Genomic DNA, 19,082 nt, shown 5'->3' with positions numbered 1-19,082 from the left:
TGTTTTTGTTTTGTTTTTTTTTAAATTCATTTATTTTGTTTTTTAAATTCCAATGTAAGTTAAATCATATAATATTTTGCTTTCTCTGTCTGACTTATTTCACATAGTAAAATACCCTCTAGGTCCATCAATGGTGTCACAAATGACAAGATATCATTCTGATTGATGGCTGAGTAATATTCTATTGTATACATATACCACTTCTTTATCCATTCATATGTGAATTGATACTTAGGTTGCTTTCATACCTTGGCTATTATAAATAATGCTGCACTGAACAAAGGGGTGTACATATATCTTTACAAATTAGTGTTTTTGATTCCTTCAGCTAAATAATCAGAAGTGGAACTGGTGAATTGGAGAGGAGTTCTACTTTTAGTTTTTTGAAGAACTTCCATAGTAGCTGTACCAATTTACATTTCTACCAAGAGTGCACAAGAGTTCCCTTTGCTTCACATCCTCACCAACACTTGTTGTTTGTTGTCTTCTTGATGATAGTCATTCTGACAGATGTGAGGTGATATCTCATTGTGGTTTTGATTTGCATTTCTCTAAAGATTAGTTACGTTGATAATATTTTCACACACTTGTTGGTCATCAGTATGTTTTCTTTGGAAAAATGTCTATTCAGGTCCTCTGCCCATTATTTTTTAATTAGATTGTTCTTTTGCTATTGAGTTGTATGAGCTGTTTATATGTTTTGGATATTAACGCCTATTGGACATACCATTTCCAAATAGCTTCTCCCATTCAGCAGGATGCTGTTTCATTTTCTTGACGTTTTTCTTTGTTGTTCAAAAGCTTTTTCATTTGATATAGTCTTATTGGTTTATTTTAGCTTTTGTTGTCCTTGCCTGAGAAGACAGATCCAAAACATATTACTAAGACCAATGTAAAAGTTTACTGCCAATGTTTTCTTCTAGGAGTTTTATAGTTTGTTGTTATATTTAAGTCTTTAATCCATTTTGAAATTTTTTGTATATGGTGTAAGAAAGTGGTCGTTACATTTTTTGCATGTAGCTGTCCAGTTTTCTAACACCATTTATTGAAGAGGCTGTCTTTTTCCCATTGTATATTCTTGCTTACTTTGTCATAGATTAATTGAACATGTAAGCACGGGTTTATTTCTGAGCTCACTGTTCTGTTGATCTTCATGTCTGTTTTTGTGCCAGTACTATACTGTTCTCATTACTCTAGCTTTGTAGTATAGTTTGAAATCAGGGAGCATGATATCTCTAGCTTTATTCTTCTTTTTCAAGATTGTTTTGGTAATTTGGGGGCTTTTGTTTTTCCATACAAATTTTAAGATGCTTTGTTCTAGTTTTGTGAAAAATTCTATTGGTATTTTGATAAGGATTACATTGAATCTATAGATTGCTTTGGGTAGTATGGACATTTTAACAATATTAATACTTCTAGTCTGTGAGCACAGGATATCTTTACATTTGTGTTGTCTTAAATTTCTTTCATTATATCATTATATCTTATAATTTTCAGAGTACAGGTCTTTTACCTCCTTGGTTAAATTCATTCATAGATATTTTATTCTTTTGTGATGTAATTGTACATGGGATTGCTTTCCTAATTTGTCATTCTGATAGATTATTGTTAGTGTATAGAATCTCAACAGATTTTTGTATAATTTTGTATCCTGCAAAAGTATATACAAAATGACTTTAGTGAATTCCTTTATGAGTTCATACAGTTTTCCAGTGGCGTCTTTAGAATTTTCTATATATAGTATCGTGTCATTTGCAAACAGTGACAGTTTTCCTTCTTTCTTTCCAATTTGGATGCCTCTTATTTCTTTTTCTTGCCTAGTTGCTGTAGCTAGGACTTCCAGTACTATGTTGAATAAAAGTGGTGAGAATGAACATCCTTGTCTCGTTCCTGACCTTAGAGAAAATGCTTTCAGCTTATCACCTTTGAGTATGTTAGCTGTGGGCTTGTCATATATGACCTTTATCATGTTAGGTATGCTCCCTTTGAACCTACTTTTGGAGGGTTTTTATCATAAATGGATTTTGAATTTTGTTAAAAGCTTTTTATACATCTATTGAGATGATTGTGTGATATTTATCCTTCATTTTGTTAATGTGGTGTATCACATTGATTTTGCAGATATTGAACTACCCTTGCAGCCCTGGAATAGATCCCACTTGATCATGGTATATGATTCTTTTTATATATTGTTGAATATGGTTCATAATATTTTGTTGAGGATTTTTGCACTATGTTCATCAGGGATATTGGCCTGTAATTTTTGTGTGTCTGGTGACTGATTTTGGTATCAGGATGAAACTGGCTTTGTAGAATGAAAAACATTTAGAAGCATTTCTTCCTCTTCAATTTTTTGGAATAGTTTGAGAAGGATAGGTGTTAACTCTTTTTCTAAATGTTTGGTAGAATTCACCTGTGAAGACATCTGGTCCTGGATATTTGTTTACTGGGAGCATAAGTGTAATGACATGTCATCATTTTGGCTTAAGTTTGACTTTGTCACCAATGTGAGGAGTTTGAAATTTGAATGAAACATTTGAAAGCCCTATCTTTGCTCTGAATTCACATAGCATTTATTCTTTTTAATATGTATAGTCTTAACTAGTATCCCTCATAGTCACTTCACATGTATGTTTGAGTCTGAGTATTGCTTACCTAACTGAATTTTAATTACCTGAGGATATCCACTGGTTGTTTGGTTCTTAAGTGATCATAAAGAAGTTTTTAAAAACACTGTATTGAGGTATAATTGATATACAGAAAATTTGCACATATTCAGTGTATACAATTTGAGTTTTGACTTACAAATACACCTGAGAAACCGTCACTATAATCAGGGTAATAGACACATTCATCACCTCCAAATGATTCCTTGTACCTCTCGGGTTTTTGTGGTTGTTGTTGTTGTGTTTTGTTTTGCTAAGGACATTTTTATTTGAATACTTTTTAAAATTTAATACTTTCTACAAAATTGTGAAGACATCATTTCTCCAATTTCACATATTCAGAAGCTCAAATTCTTGAGTTGGTGCCTACCATTAGGGTTGGAGTCAGGGTAGCAGAGAGAGGTAGAACATTTGAATTAAAATGAGAAATGTGTGGTTTGCGAGCTCTGTCATTTAAGAGCTGTGTAATCCGGCATAAATCCATGCATTTCTCTATAAATGTAAAAGATTATGAATATGGGCCCTATATATTTCTCACCTTTATTATAAGGATCAAATGGGAGCATGGATGGTATGATTATATTAAGCACTCAATTATTGTGAGTTTAATTTCAATAATTTTCAAGGATTGGTTTAATTATCATCATTTTCCCAAGGGACTAAATTACTATTCCTCCTGCCAGCTTGCCTGAAGTCTTTGAAGCTAAATGATACAATTTTCTATTTAGGAATGTTACTTTAGACTTTCTTAAATTTTTATGCAGATACAAATTTCTTTTTTGGCTGCCTTTACCTACATATCCCCTTAAGAAAATATTTTAAAAACTCAGAAGTGAAATTATTTTAAAAACTTTTTTAAAATGTATTTTTATTGAGATAACAGCGGTTTATAACATTATGTGCATTTCATGTATACAACATTATATTTCTACTTCTGCATACTCTACAGTGACCTTACCATCAAAAATTTAGTTTCCATCTGTCACCATACAACTGATCCCCTTTACCCACTTTGCCCTCCCTCCTGCCCTTTCCCTGCTGGCAACCCCTACTCTGTTCTCTGTATCTACAAATTTGTTTTCTTTTGGTTTGGTTTGTTAATTTATTATGTTTTTGGTTTGTTTGGCTTTTATATTCCACATATAAGTGAAATCATACAGTATTTATCTTTCTCCATCTGACTTAGTAAAAACTTTTTTCTCCATGTATTTGGAGTGGAAACTGTGTAACAGTGGTTCTTAAACATTTTAGCATGCATCAGAATCACCTGGCAGGTTTTTAAAAGCAATTGCAGTGTCCCTCCTCCAGAATTTCTCATTCAGTAGATCTAGGGTGATGTCCAAGAATTTAATTCTAACAAATTCTCAAGTAATGCTGGTAAGTACTGGTCTTAGGACCACATTTTGCGAACCATTGATCTATAGTTTTCTCCCTGAGTCAACCTGTAACTCATTTTAGGTTGAGTTTAATTCCCTATCCTTTCAATGTGTGCCTTACCTATTGCTATCCTGTCTTTAAACATTATTATTCCTGAAAATTATTTTCAGAGTCACATTTGGCCCTATTATGATGTGAAATTTAAATCAGTGTTAAAACCATGATGCCATAAAAGGTAGATACTCCTGAAGTGATTAGCCTCTCCTCCCACCCCCAGCCAAATAATTGAACTACTAGCTTCTCTCTGTTGACACACACCCAAATGTAGATGCACCCTCAAATTTTAGCTACATGCCATTGGTCAGTACCTGTTTTTACTTTCAAGAAGTGATAACATCATTAGAGATCGACCCGTTTTTCAAATTTGGCGTGATGAGAAGTAATAGGATACTTAAGAGTGAGGTCAGTTGCATTGTATGACAGGGATAGTGTGAACTGGCGTAGGGGTGGTTATGGAAGATAACGAGGGAAAACAGAGTTGGCCTGGTCAGCAACTCTAGCTTAAAGTTGTATTTCTGACATACTTTAGATGTAAAATCTCTGCTTTATTTCAAAATATAAAATGAATACTAACATAAGAGATTTGTAAAGGTAACTAAATATAACATTACTTGTGATCTGAACTTCAGAAATGATTCTGAACAGAAATTTTATAATTTAAGAAAGAATGCATTTATCCAGAGGAACAATTACTCCCCAAATCAATAACGACCTGACATACACAAATCAGTAGTTGTCTCTGTTCTTATAAATTCGGAAAAGGCTCATTATATTTGGCTGTCAAAAAAGAATATATTACACAAGAAAATGGCATAATTAGCAGTTAATTTAGAGTAACTAAAGTGTATTAGCCCTAGTCAAGTGAACACTTTTATTTTTTTTTGCTGTCTTTAGTAATCACGCATGTATGAGTCATTGAAAAGCCAATCTGGCTGGTTCTGTGCATGCTGTTTTATAGTATTTTCTCTTTGCCGGCATGCACATTTACCTGAAGATGGTTCACATCTGTTCTTTGTAATTTAGTGATTATGGGAGGTCTCTATGTCCTCCTTGTTTATTTTAAAAGGACTATGGGAAGCTTCATTTTCATGAGATTTAAGGAAAAGTCTTGATTTCTGAGATTTCTTTGGTTATTTGCAGACTTTCCTTGCAAGTCAGCATCAAATGTTTACAAACTGTTAAACATTTAGAATTTGTTTAAATTATTTCTATGGTCTTACTAATTTAGCTCATATACATTGATGGATGGTCCATGATATTTTTCAAGCTGCTGCCAGTGCTTGACCATCTTGCTTGTTATCCAAAGGTAAACCTGGTTCATTGGGATAATCATATGTCCCAGTCCAGAGACAGTCCCTGTTTATACCTTTTGTCTTTATGTAATTATTGATATTCCTTCTCTCAAAATTGGACACAATTGGATGAACAAACATATGTCACCCTAGATAATGAGGTGTAACTGTTGAATCAGTAAAGTGAGAGATTAGATAATATCATTTCCAACTGCTATGGAAGAAGTCTTAGTAAAAATTGCCTACTCACTTTTAAATTTGTAGGAATCAAAACTAAAAGTTTTGGAATTAATCTGCTTTTTGAAATGCTATAAATTATAGCATATTTCTGACATATTTTGTACTTCTAGTTTATCATCTGGTCTATTTTAGGTTATTTGGTATAGTGCAAAGTGGAAACACTATTTAATCTGCGCCATTGTCACTCTTGGAGAAATGCTCTTTCACCAGCATCGTCAAGTGTACTTTTATCCCCATTGTACTTATTAATATCATCTAGTCTTGTCCACTGTATTCAATATATACTCTACTGATTTCCATTTGTTATGTGACTCTAACAGACAGAGATTCAGGACATCTTTTAGTTTCATTTGAATCAGTTAGTGTAGAGGGCCAGGTGCTTGATAAAGTTGAAATTACCCTTACAAGTGAGTAGAGACCTGTTTACCTAGAATAATGAACAATTTTGTGTGTTGGTTGAAATGCTGGATTTCCTACTGGGGAGTATTCCAAGCAGCAAGAAGCCTCTGTGTCAATATTCTATACTTGCATTAGTTGATAAGGTTACATCAATAATTCTCATCTAACAACATTGTGGATACAAAAAGATCTGGCACTATGAGATATATGAATAGAAAATGACACTGGGAATGAAAAAAGGGATTGGTCTTCTAACCACAGGCATGTTTCTAATGTTCCTGCTGTGTTTATTTCCTCTCAAAGATGAGATTTGAACCTATCCAAGCAGTATCATAAGTAATAATTGGTACTTTTATAAATTACCAGGATAAAAACATCTGTCTGCTTTCTCAATTAATGATCTCAACACACATCCTCCTTAAGAAACCTGTAGTTGCCTACATATAAATAATACCTTGACATGGTTTCAGGAAAGCCTTCGGTGAGAACTGTAGCTGATTCAAATGTGAAATAGTGACATTTTCTTGGGAGTTATTCATAGCAATGGAAAGGGCACATTATACTTACAGGGCTTTCAGCCAATACTCATTAAGTCATACTGTGTAGACTGTAGTATTATTCTCAGAACTACCAAGATTATAGATATTATTAGCTATCCATTTCATAAATTATAAATAATGGAAAATACCTTTTAGAATTCAGACTCTATGCTCTATCAGACATAGACATTTCTGAGTGATTCTAAGAGGTTTCTTTTCTGCAGGTAAAGCAATCAGTACTAAATGCAAACATTTTATGATCACCCAGGGTTTCAGAGATTCTTAGGCTTCCAGAGTCATTAAAAGTGGCTTCTAAGGAAATCTAGAACATAACTTCTTAAATGTGGTAATTTTTAATTTGCAAATATACCTACTTGGGGGGATGTGTGTTTTGTGGCTTATGTGGACGCACGTACATACACATGTTATGACAGTGCTAGGGAAGTTAATTTTTTAAAAACTTAAAATGATGTGATTTGAACTCTTAAAATGTATTCCTTTCCATTGTTGATTTTGTAGCATTATTGACAAAATGTCCATTCAACAAAAAAGAGAGCAGGAATGTTTTATACTCTCTTATTTATTGCTTCATGATATGATGTCTAAGGTATTTTGCACTATATCAAATAACGATTATTATCTAAAATATCCAATTGTAAGTCATAACTAACATACACAATCATTTAATCTTTATCTGTCAAGAAAAATGTATGTATATCAGAATGGCAAAAATTTCTTTTGAGTTATAGTTGATTTGCAATGATATATTAGTTTCAGGTATACGACGTAGTGATTCAAAAATTTCATACATTATAAACCATTTAAAGTTACTATACAGTATTTGCTATATTCCCTGTGCTGTACAATATATCCTTATAGCATATTCATTTTATACATAGTAGTTTGTACCTCTTAAGACCCTACCCCTATCTTGCTTCTCTCCCCTTCCCTCTCCCCACTGGTAAACACTAGTTTGTTCTCTATATCTGTGAGTCTGTTTCTGTTTTGTAATGCACATTCATTTTATTTTTCATATTCCCATATATAAGTGATAATATACAGTATTTATCTTTCTCTATGTGACATATCACTAAGCATCAAAACCTCCAAGTTCATCCATGTTGTTACAAGTGGCAAAATTTCATTCTTTTTTGTGACTGAGCAGTATTAATCCATATATAGAAAGATATAGATATATGTATGTATATGTGTCTGCATGATATGTGTGTGTGTATATATATATATATATATATCACATCCTCTTTATCCATTCACCTGTTGATGGACACTTAAGTTACTTTCATATCTTGGCTATTGTAAATAATGCTGCTATGAACTTTCAGGTGCATGTATCTTCTCGAATTAGCATTTTTGTTTTCTTCCCATACTTGCCCAAGAGTGGAATTGCTGGATCATATGGTAGTTTTAGTTTTTTGAGGAATCTCCATATTCTTTTCCACAGTGGCTGCACCAATTTACCTTTCCACCAACAATGTACACAAGGGTTCTCTTTGCTCCCAAATAACAAATGCTCATCAATATTTGTTATTTGTTGTCTTTTTTTTTTTTTTTTTTTGGCTGTATGTGGGCCTCTCACTGCCGTGGCCTCTCCCGTTGCAGAGCACAGGCTCTGGATGCGCAGGCCCAGTGGCCATGGTTCACGGGCCCAGCCACTCCGCGGCATGTGGGATCTTCCCGGACCGGGGCACGAACCCGCATCCCCCGCATCAGCAGGCGGACTTCCAACCACTGCGCCACCAGGGAAGTCCCTATTTGTGGTCTTTTGATGATATCCCTTATGACAGGTGTGTGGTGATATCTCATTGTGGTTTTAATTTGCATTTTTCTGATGATTAATGATGTTGAACATCTTTTTATGTGCTTACTGGTCATCTGTATGTCTTCTTTGGAAAAATATTCAGGTCCTCTGCCCATTTTTTAATCGAGTTTTTCTTTTCTTTTTGATGTTGAGTTGTATGAGCTGTTCATATATTTTGGATATTAACCCCTTATGGGTCATATCATCTGCAAATATTTTCTCTCATTCAGTAGGTTGTCTTTTTGATAATGACAAAATTAAAGAGAATGGTTTAGGAACAGATAGCAAACAGTGGTTCCAGGTATTAGGAAGAGGGGAAGTTGGAGCAGGGAAGTAATTGTGCCTATAGAACGGTATTGTGAGGGGTCCCTATGATGAAATTCTTCTGTATCTTGACTGTTGTAGTGACCACATGAATCTACAAGTGTGGGAAAATTGCTTAGACCTAAATACACAAACACACACATATACGCAAACTGATGAGTTTTGAGTAAGGTCAGTGGATTATATCTGTCAATTTTCTGGTTGTGATATTGTGCTATATTTATGCAAAATATCCCCCTTGGGGGGAACTGGATAGAAAAACATTTGAATCAGCTCAAACACCCTTTTCTCCATTCAGGCTTATCTAGATCATGCACAGAGACCAAACTAATTCTCCCTTGCTGGCATGATTTTCCACTCTTTTATCAAGGTATAGTGTCCTATCCATTTTGTATTCACAGAACCTAGTATCGTACCTGGTGCATTGTAGATGCTTGATAAATATTTCTTCAGTGAATGTATACATGAAAGAAAGAAATTCCACTAAATGAAACTGTAATCTGAGGAATTTCTTAGGCCTACAGAGATTTAGATTTCTGAAAATAAATTATTTTAACAAGAAGTACTAATTTTTATAGGTTAGAATCTTAGAGGCAATATCGTTTATTCTTTTATTATGTCAAGTCTATTTCTCTGTAATAATAGGAATTATGCCCAGAGGAAAAATGGATAATACTATATCGTCAATAGCCATAGCCAGTATGACCATTTAATTTCTATTAAGGTGTGCAGAATTAAATCAGGCACATGGCTGTGCTGCTGTTTAAATATTCCCAACATAATTTCTCAGCCAAGAGAGGAGATTTGCTTTCAGAGCCAGACTAGAAAATGTCTGGTGAATATAATATATGAATTATGAAGATCATTCCCACTTTAAAAGAGAATTATATTATATGGTCTTATGTATTCATTTCAAGAATAATAAAAAGATGCATGTATTCAATATAACACTGTACATTTGTGATAAAGTATCACTTCTTCCTAATCCCATTGGTCCAGTTCTAAGGCTTGATAGTTAAAAGAAAAAAAATGAAAAATACCCTTCACATTCGATAGTTCAAATAATATATTGATGAAGTATACATATTTCATATGTTATCTCATATCATTTCATTTACAGAGACATTATTGCTCATATATTTGAACCTCTTTTCTGTGGTGGGCAACTATCAAATATCCCTTTCTCTTGTTACTAGGAATTTTTTGTTAAATTATAGCACAGTAAACTGTAAGATTGTGCATAATGAAAATGGTGTTAGAAAAGGCTTAGCAAATTTCTGAACATTCTACTTAGAATGTGAATATTATAGATTATGTGAATATTATAGATTATGAATTTGTATGAAACTCTAGAGCAGAATCATGGCTAACTGTATGTTTGACTATACTTTTTGTTTAATTAAAAAAAACAGAATAAATGTACACTCCAATTAAATTTTATAGAGTAAACATCTGTAACTAGCAGCAGATAAAAAAACAGAAAATTACACAAGAGCACCCTCAGGCCATATCTAGTCTCAGTTCATTTTACCACACGAAGAGTAACTACTATTCTGACTTTTAACACTTTAGAATAACTGTCTATTTTTGAAATTTATATTAATGGAATCATACAATGTGTTCTATTTTGTGAATGGCTTATTTTACTCAACTTGGTTTTGGAATTCATTTGTGATTTTTGTTTTAATTGTAGTTCATTCATTTTATTGCTATATAGAGTTATCGTCTATGAGTTCCACAACATATTCATCCATTTACTATGCATACTCATTTGGGTTGTTTCTAGTTTGAGAGAATTTTGGAGAGAACATCCTTATGCGTGTCTTTTCATGAACGTATCTATGCATTTGTGTATAGTATATACTAGGAATGGAATTGTGGGCTCATAGGGAACCTGTATGTTCTATGTTTGGTACAATAGTTCTCCCTTATCCAGGGTTTCACTTTCTGTTGTTTTACTCATAGTCAACCACAGTCTGGAAATATTAAATGGAAAATTGCAGAAATAAACAACTCATAAGTTTTAAATTGCTAACTGTTACCGTGTAGTGCGATAGAATCTCATGTTATCCTGCTCCATTCCTCTAGGGACATGAATCATCCCATTGTCCAGCTTATCCAGGACGTATACACTCGCTACCCACCCATTAGTCACTTAGTAGACTTCTTTGTTATCAGATTAACTGTTGGAGTATCACAGTGGTTGTGTGCAAGTAATACTTAGCTTGCTTAATAATGGCCCCAAAGTGAGAGGGTAGTGATGCTGGCAATTCAGGTATGGCAAAGAGAAGCCATAAAATGCTTCCTTTAAGTGAAAAGGAAGCCATTTGAATATCCTTTTACAAAGTGCTGGTTCAAATTCCTCTTTTTCTATTGAGTTATCTGTCTTTCTGTCTTGACTTAATAAGGAAAGGAAAAAAAAATCATATGATGAGGTTGCTAAGATTTACAGTAAGAACAAATTTTCTATCTGTGAAATTGTCAAGGAGGAAAAAGAAATTCATGCTACTTTGCTGTCGCAACTCAAACTGCAAAGGTACTGTCCAGTGCATGATAAGTACTTAGTTAAGATGAAAAAGGCCTTAAAATTATGTATGGAGGACATGAACAGAAAACGTGTTCCAAGCTGATGGCAACTTGTTGTGCCATAAAACACTGAGCCTCTTCAAAGACTCCAGTAAAGGGTGCCCTGAAATGAGTGACACCAAGCCATTTACTGCCAGTCAGAGATGGTTACACAGATTCAGGAATAGGTTTGGATTGAAAAATATAAAAGCTACTGAGGAGGCTGTGTCTGCCAATGAAGAAGTTGCTACCACATTTCTGACAGAGTTGAGGTTAAGGAGAGAGACAACGTTCCTATAACTTTCATTACAGTATATTGTTATAATTGTTCTCTGTTATTGTTGTTAATCTCTTATTGTGCCTAATTATAAATTAAACCTTATCATAGGTATGTATAAGAAAAAGCATGGTATATATAGGGTTTGGTACTGTCAACAGTTGCAGCATCCACAGGGTGTCTTGGAACACATCTCTCACGTATAAGGGGGAACTACTGTATTAGTAAACTGCCAAAGTGTTACCGAGAGTGACTGTACCAATCTGTACTCCGTGGTGAGAGATCTAGTCATCAAATATTCCTGCTTCTTTGTTTGAGCCTTTGAGGTGAGCACATAGAGAGAACCTATCATAGTTTTTTTTGTGTGTGTGTGTGTGGTACGCGGGCCTCTCACTGTTGTGGCCTCTCCCGTTGCGGAGCACAGTCTCCGGACGCGCAGGCTCAGCGGCCATGGCTCACGGGCCCAGCCGCTCCGCGGCATGTGGGGTCCTCCAGGACAGGGGCACGAACCCGCATCCCCTGCACCGGCAGGCGGACTCTTAACCACTGCGCCACCAGGGAAGCCCCACCTATCATAGTTTTAATTTGCAGTGCTATGATGATTAATCAAATTGAGGACCGTTACATATGTTTATTAACCATTTGAATATCCTTTTACAAAGTGCTGGTTCAAATTCCTCTTTTTCTATTGAGTTATCTGTCTTTCTGTTTTTGTTATTGCATATATTTTCTGAATATTTCAAGTATCTTCTCCCATCCTGTGGCTTATCTTTTCACTGTCTTAATGGTTTCTTAACTATAGTGAAATGCAATTAATCAATCTTCCTCTTTGTTAGTTAGCCCTTTTCGTGTTTTAAGAAATATTTGTCCATCCTGAGGTCATGGGTCATGAAGTTACTATTATATTTTAAAAACATTTTTATTATACGTAAATATTTTATGTATTATATATACAAATATGTTTTATATATGACTATATTTATAAATTTTATATTATTATATATGAAATATTTATATTAGATACTATTTTTACTATATACATATATATGTGTATATGTCTATATATACAGTATGTATAGCAGAGTGAGATGTGAGGGGAAAAATAGCAGTGTATAAGATTATGGAAATAGTGTTAGAATCTGTTGGGAGGACATTGAAACAGGCATTCATCAATCAAGGGCATAGACAGGGAAGGGAGGGAAGAACATCTGAAGTTTGTGTCATCTTTTCAGAGTTTAATACGCATTACCTTCTTTAATCAACTCTTGATAAAATGAACAAACCACCCTTTTTTTATCAAATTCATACAAAAATCATTTTTTGAGTTCTATCATCATGCATGTGGAAAGAGAAGTGATAAAACCTAAGAAAATTCTCACTATTATTATGAATACATTTTAGGAGCTCTGTCTGTCCCACGCATTGTGCTGATTTCTCCTCATTTTAAATTTGAGGTAACTGAACAACGTGAAAAGTTAACTAACTTGCTTAACATTACTCAGTAAGTACTGGAAGTGGGATTCATATTAAGATTTTGTACATGCGTCATCGGTGAAATTGGCCTGTAGTTTTCTTTCTTTGTGACATCTTTGGTTTTGGTATCAGGGTGATGGTGACTTCGCAGAATGAGTTTGAGAGTGTTCCTCCCTCTGCTGTATTTTGGAAGAGTTTGAGATGGATAGGTGTTAGCTCTTCTCTAAATGATAGAATTCACCTGTGAAGCCATCTGGTCCTGGGCTTTTGTTTGTTGGAGGATTTTTAATCACACTTTCAATTTCAGTGCTTGTGATTGGTCTGTTCATATTTTCTATTTCTTCCTGGTTCAGTATCGGAAGGTTGTGCATTTCTAAGAATTTGTCCATTTCTTCCAGGTTGTCCATTTTATTGGCATATAGTTGCTTGTGGTAATCTCTCATGATCCTTTGTATTTCTGCATATACTTTCACTTTTGGCCTGTTCATGTCTAGACCTAATTTGAGTGCTTTGTAGACAGCATATAGTTGTATCATTTTTCTCCCATCTGCCAGTCTCTGTATTTTGATCCAGGAGTTAAATATATTTACATTTAATGCAGTTACTGGTAAAGAGCCACTCCTGTCATTTTGCTCTTTGTATTCTATGCGTTTTATAGTTTTTTGTCCCTTATTTCCTGAATTACTGCCTTTTTTTGTGTTTAATTGATTTTTGTAGTGAAATATTTAAATTCCTAATTTCCTTTTTTGTAAATCCTATAGATCTATTTTTTATGGTTACAATGGAGATTACATTCAATATCCTGTAGTTATAACATTTGAATTTATACCAGCTTAACTTCAACAACATATAAAGCTTTGTTTCTTTACAGGTCCATCACTACCCCCTTTTAGTGATGATATCACAAAACTACATTTTATACACTTAATGCCCCCAAACAGGGATGAAGAATTCTTTTTAAACTCTGAAATTATGTAGAAAACACAGTTTGGAGTTACAAATCAATGTTACAATAATATTAGGTTTTAGACTAATACTATTTTTAAATGTGTTAGTCTCTTAAATCATGTAGAGAACAAAAAGTAGAGTTAGAAACTGTTACAATAATACCAGCTTTTATATTTGCCAATGTATTCACTTTTACAGAAATCTTTCTTTTTTCATATGGCTTTGAGTTACTGTCTAATGGCCTTTTATCTCAACCTTCAGGACTCCCTTGGGTAATTCTTACTGAACAATTCTTCCCTAAGCTTTTGTTTATCTGGGAATGTCTTAATTCTCCCTCACTTTTGGAGGACAGTTTTGCTAGAAATAGGATTCTTTGTTGACAGTGTTTTGTCTTTGTTTTTGTTTAGCGCTTTGAATATACTTGCCCACTGCCTTCTGGCCTGCAAACTTTCTGATGAGAAATCTATGGTAATACTGTTGAGGGTCATTTCTTTGTGGTCACACCTGTCTTGTTGCTTTCAAGATTCTGTCTTTTTCCTTGGCTTTTGAAACTTTAAGTATAATGTGTCTCAGAGTGGGTCTCTGAGTTCATCTTACTTAGAGTTGATTGAGCTTATTGGATATTTATATTCATGTATTTCATCAAACTTGAGAATTTTTTAGTGATTTCTTCAAATATTCTATGTTCCTTTTTCCTCTTTTCCTTTGGACACTCCTGCGATGCATATGTTGGTCTTATTGATGGTGTTCCACAGGTCTTTTAGGCTCTGTTCACTCTTTTCCAGTGTTTTCTCTTTCTGTTCTCAGCCTCAGTAATTTTTATTGTAATGGAAATCTGAGTTCCAAGCTTTGGAATTACACTTTATTCACATCATGCTTGCATAATCTTGTGTAATTGATGGCTAAATAATAGGAAACAAGAATAACTGTATACATTGATTTACCCTGACTCAAAAATGGTGTTGTCTTTGCATCAACTATTATAAAAATAGAGGTCAGTATGCTGACTGATATTAGGAAGATACAATCTGTTTAGAGGAAAACAGATATGAGGCCATGTAATTATTTTCAGACAAATACACAAATCAAGAAAATGACATTCAGCTTATTGAATCATTCCATTGAAATGTGTACTCTACATTTAAAGGTAAGAAGTGCTAAAATTCAAAGTTTAATATGCTTCAGACTATAGAATCCACTGAAAGTCACTAAAGTTGAAATGTACAAAAGTCAAATTGATATTGATGAAGAAAGCAGAGATGTGAATTGATTCCATTATTTTAGACACTTGTGTTAGAACTTTACTGTTTGTGGGATTTGACTAATGTAAGAGAATTAAACTGAGACAGTTTGTCATAATATTGAGTCATTATGCCTTCTCTGTGTTTGCATATTATATTTTAATTGTAAAAATATTAAAATATAGTTGAATTTATTGGTTATATTTACATTTAGTAAATAGTCACATATTAAAATATAAAATTTGGGATGTTGCTTATAGATTATCACAAGCTTAAGTTTATCTTTCTAGCATTATGTACTGGTAGAATTTTATTCAAATTTGTTCTTTAATTTTCTACAATGAAACTTGTGCTTGAAAGATATTTTGAAGGGAGAATCAGATGCTTTCAACTCATTAGAAAAGAGCTTTGGAAGAAATGCTCATTATTAATGAAAGTATTTACTTAACTCTAGCACAAATTAACCACCAATGTTATAAAAGGGAATAGATAACAAGATGCTTTTTGGAATGTCAAACTGTGTTCCTGCAGTTTTTTGCAAGTTTAATGGTTTTCTGGTAAACAAAGATAAACAGAAACCCACAAACTAACACTGTCACAAAAATATGCCACAGAAGTACTAAGACTAAAGAATGTATTTTGATTTCCACTTACTCTTTCCTCAACTTGAAGTACAAACAACTTTAGGTAGGAAACATTTATGTTCTTTGATAATATATGTTCAGTAATATCATGCTTATTTATCCTAATTATTGTTGGTGTTATGGTCTAACTAGAATAATTATTTTTAAGATCAATCCTAACTACTACAAAGATCAGTTGGATTTTTAAGTGAATAAAATAATACGTGTAATATTTCTTATTAAGTAAAACTAAAATACTGCAAAATGCACAGGTTTTAATTTTGCAATTAATACATTTATATTAACTTATACACCCATGTTACTGCCAGGAATCAAGATATATAGCATTTTCATCACCTCAGAAAGTTGTCTCCTATCTCTTTCTGATCATCCCTCCCTCCAGCATACAATAACCTCTGTTCCGATCTCTGTCACCATAATCAGACTTTTATTGAAATTCACATAAATGGAACATTAAAATTTATACTCTTTGTTTCTGACTTCTTTCATTCACCATGGAGTTTTTGAAATTCCCCATGCTTTTGTGTGTATCAGTAATTCACCCCTTACTGCTGAAGAGTATTTTATTATATGAACATACATGTTTTCTTGTTCTCTTACTGATGGACATTTACATTATTTTTATTGTCTGTCTGTTATAAAAAAAATTTCTTGATTCTTGGAAAGGTTTTGGGGGGTCAGATAAGTTTTCTTCCTTTTTTTTTTTTTGGTTTCATATCTAGGAGCAGAATTGCTTTGTCACAGAGCAGGTTTAATTTTATAAGAAACTGATTAACAGTTTTCCAAAGTGGTTGTAGCATTTTGTATTCCCATCAACAATTTCAAAACTACTTGTTACTTCACATCCTCCTCCCAAATTTAGTATTAATACTATAAAGCTCAGTCATTCTAATGTGTACAAGGGTGTCTAATTTTCCTGATGACCAAGGCCATTGAGCACTTATTAACTTTCCTAAGGGACATATGTATATCTATTTCTAAAATGTCTTTCCAAGTATATTTCCCATTTTTAATTGAGTTGTTTCTATGCTTATTATTGATTTCTGAAATTTGTTTACTATTCTGTATATAAGGCATCTTCTGATTTTATTTTCCAATTTTTAACGTCTGCTGGGCAGATGTGGGTGTGTTACTTTCTTGGTTTCCACAGGACTAAGAGGTTTCCTGGAACATAGTAATTTCAGTGTTAAACCAGGCTAGTCCTAAAGACGGCTGTTCACCCTAAAAGTCAAATTTGTCTTTTTTCCTTTTATGTTTAGTTCTTTGTGTGTCACTTTTCGGAATTCTACGCCTAATTCTAGGTCATGAAGAAATTCTCCTGTATTATCTTTTAGAATCTCAAAACATTTAGGTTTTATGTTCACCCCTGAGATATGTTAAGTCAGTTTTTGCCCTGCAGCCCAACCCATACATTTGCAACACCATTTATTGAAAAGACTCCTGAGTACTGTTATCACAAAAACAATTAGCCATATATGTCCTACAACTTTTTTTTTTTTGGTTATTTAAAATACTGTTTTATCTATTTTAGGTCTTTTTTCATTTTCATATAAATTTTAGAATTAACATGTCAATTTCTTTTAAAAAATCCCATTTAAATTGTGATTGGGATTACATTAAATCTTTAGATCAATTTGGATAGAATATCCATCTTAATTTTTCTAATCTATGAACTTGGTGTATTTCTCTCTTTATTTAGTTCTTTAATTTCTTTCACAGTATTTAATGGGTTTTAGTGTGGAAGTCTTACATATTTTTTGTTGAATTCCTAAATAGTATGTGTTTTATGCTATTTATAAGTGGATTTTTAAATTTGTTTACTACTAGTTATTTATAGATAAAAATAACTTTCAATTTTTTTACCACATACTCTTTTTTGATCTATAAAAGAAATGTTTGGTTTCCTGATTTCACAGTAAGGTGAATACTTACAAAAAGTAAATGACTTGCCCATTGACACAGGTTGTGGGTATTATTCATAAAGTTTATTAACTAATGAAGTTCATATAATGGGCTTAAAAATTCTATTTGTGCCACTTATTTGAATGTCGCTTGCTTTAGTGCTTGTATTTATTTATTACTGGCTCAGATTTTGTTTTGTTGTACTAAGAATATCAGAAACCATTAAAACAGACTAGTATGCATCAGTGCAAACAGAATTGCAATGACTCTAAGATTTTTTAAAAATGTTTTAGTTACTGAGGCATTGCCATTTCTCTCTTTATATATTGAAGTATAGTCGATTTACAATATTATTTTCAGGCATACAACATAGTGATTCAGTATTTTTATAGATTATATGCCATTTAAAGTAATTACAAAATAATGCCTTTATTTCCCTGTGTTGTACAACATACCCTTGTTTATTTTATACATAGCAGTTTGTGTCTCTTGATTCCCTACCCCTATCTTGCCCCTCTTCTTTCGTTTTCCCCACTGGTAACCACTAGTTTGTTCTCTATATCTGTGGGTCTCTTTCTGTTTCTGTTTCATTCATTTGTTTAATTTTCTAGATTCCACATATAAGTGTTAACATACTGTATTTGTCTTTCCTTGTCTGACTTATTTCACTAGCCATAATACCCTCTAGGTCCATCCATGTTGTTGCAAATGGCAGAATTTAATTCCTTTTTATGGCTGAGTATAATTCCATTGTATACACATACCACATCTTCTTTATCCATTCATCTGTTGGTGGACACTTAGGTTGCTTTCATATCTTGACTGTTGTAAGTAATGCTACTATGGACATTGGGGTGCGTGTTTCTTTCCAAATTAGTGTTTTCAATTTCTTTGGCGATATACCCAGGAGTGGAATTGCTAGGTGCTCTGGTAGTTCTATTTTCAGTTTTTTGCGGAACCTCCATACTGTTTTCCATAGTGATTGTGCCAATTTACATTCCCACCAACAACGTACTAATGTTCCCTTTTCTCCACACCTTCAACAATGTTTGTTATTTGTAGACTTTTGATGATAGCTATTCTAAAAGGTGTGAAGTGTTATTGTGGTTTTGATTTGCATTTCTCTCATTAGCAATGTTGAACATCTTTTCGTGTACCTGTTGGCTATCTGTATATCTTCTTTGAGAAAATGTCTATTCAGATTTTCTTCCCATTTCTTAATTGGTTTTTTTTTTGATGTTGAGTTGTATGAGTTATTTATATTTTTTAGATATTAACCCTTTATCAGTCATATTAATTGTCTCTTCTAAGGACAA

General features: G+C 33.3%; 1 protein-coding gene across 1 annotated transcript in view; it reads left to right on the top strand.

The window, feature by feature from the left end:
• The window catches only part of PCDH15 (protocadherin related 15), a 1,372,333-nt gene that overhangs the window by 119,688 nt on the left and 1,233,563 nt on the right, over window positions 1-19,082 (top strand). Inside the window, exon 2 of the mRNA XM_079899582.1 lies at window positions 2,122-2,168. The gene's annotated coding sequence lies outside the window, so the exon portion shown is untranslated. The remainder of the gene's footprint in view (window positions 1-2,121; window positions 2,169-19,082) is intronic.

The sequence above is a fragment of the Stenella coeruleoalba genome, assembly GCF_951394435.1.
Source record: "Stenella coeruleoalba genome assembly, chromosome: 16".
NCBI classification, from domain to species: Eukaryota; Metazoa; Chordata; class Mammalia; order Artiodactyla; family Delphinidae; genus Stenella; species Stenella coeruleoalba.
Note: the sequence above shows the minus strand (reverse complement) of the source record. Positions and strands in the feature narration are given on the sequence as shown.